This window comes from Colobus angolensis, unplaced genomic scaffold, assembly GCF_000951035.1.
Source record: "Colobus angolensis palliatus isolate OR3802 unplaced genomic scaffold, Cang.pa_1.0 Scaffold169, whole genome shotgun sequence".
In the NCBI taxonomy this organism is placed as follows: Eukaryota; Metazoa; Chordata; class Mammalia; order Primates; family Cercopithecidae; genus Colobus; species Colobus angolensis.
The window spans coordinates 3512441-3513792 of NW_012114810.1; the positions used below are offsets into that span (position 1 = coordinate 3512441).

At 44.4% G+C, this 1352-nt stretch overlaps 1 protein-coding gene across 2 annotated transcripts in view; it reads right to left on the reverse strand.

Moving 5' to 3' along the window:
- Window positions 1–919, reverse strand: part of LOC105508922 (small proline-rich protein 2B) — a 19710-nt gene extending 18791 nt beyond the window's left edge. The window contains exons 1-2 of one of the 2 annotated variants that reach the window (XR_001001351.1): window positions 875–919; window positions 1–179 (exon numbers count right to left, since the gene is read on the reverse strand). The gene's annotated coding sequence lies outside the window, so the exon portion shown is untranslated. The remainder of the gene's footprint in view (window positions 180–874) is intronic. The other variant, XM_011937947.1, reaches the window with a different exon arrangement.
- Window positions 920–1352: the final 433 nt, after the last annotated feature.

Genomic DNA, 1352 nt, shown 5'->3' on the forward strand with positions numbered 1-1352 from the left:
ATTTCTGCTGGCACTGCTGAGGTGGGCAGGGCTGTGGACACTTTGGTGGTGGGCAGGGCTCAGGGCACTTCGGGGGTGGACATGGCTCTGGGCACTTTGGCGTGGGGCACACAGGAGGTGGCTGGCAGGGCTGCTTGCACTGCTGCTGTTGGTAAGACATCCTGCTGGAGTCTCAGAATCTGAAAGAAATGATACGACAGTGTTCACGGGAAAGGAATCCTCCAGAGAGAGACGCCAAAGCTTATGTAATACCATGACGTATTATTTCTCCAATCTCCAAAAATTTATTTAAACTCTTAGCTCCCTTTTCATGACTTCCTGTCTTTTCCTTTCCACTTTAGCAAGTTGCTTCATCGGCCCTAGGAAATCCTGCCTTTCCTCATACAATTTTTCCAAAGAAAACATCCCTGTAATAAAGAAGCAAACATGTTTTTCCATGAAAATAACATCTTCAGGAAAGGCAGTCACAAGTTCAGACCCCCTGGGCAATCTCACAGCTATTCCTATCATCATTATCTGTTGTAAAGCACTGGTGGGTTGACTTGGGCACAGAGTAAGGGCCGTTCAGGAAGAAGTGCAAGCTCTCACACCTGCTAAGACACAAACCTTTGAAAAGGACACCAGGAAAATATGGAAAAGGGAAAAGTACTTCATCCCTTTCTTCAAACAAAGGCTTTCGTATTAACTTCTCTGTTCATATGGACATATAACTGTGCATTTTTAAAAAAGCAATATAAAACACTATATCATGTAGTCTAATCCTGTAGTTCCATTCACTAAGTACCATCAAACCTATGATCATAGGTTTGGATCTGCCAAACTTGACGTATTCAGATTAAATTCAACATTTCAGGGCTCAAGGAAGCAGACTCACCAGGTTCTCCAAAGCAGATCAGTGCTCAAGTACCAGGAGTTTAGGAGTTGTAGAACAGAGAACCTCTTTATAGGGCCTGCTACCCCATCCAGCAGGAAGGGGAACTACCTAAAACTGGGCTGGTCCAGCAATGTCCCAACTGAAATGCAAATTTATCCATAACTGGCATGACAGGGACTCTCAAATTGGTAAATATCCTGTTCTGGGATCTCTCCACTGGATTAAGTGCTCCTGACTCATGGAGGCTCTGCCTTAGATCTCAATTTCAGTGACTTATGGCAAAGAGGGACTTGGGGGATTCTCTAACTGGTGATCAAGGGCTCTCTTTCCTGACTGGATGCAATGATTCCTCCCTTTCTTACACCGTCCCTAAATCATAAAACTTCTTGCCCTAATCCACTTTAGCTGAACGCCATATTGTTGTACATGAACCCATCTACACCTCTACTTTCTTCATACAATTTGCCAGTGTGCTGGA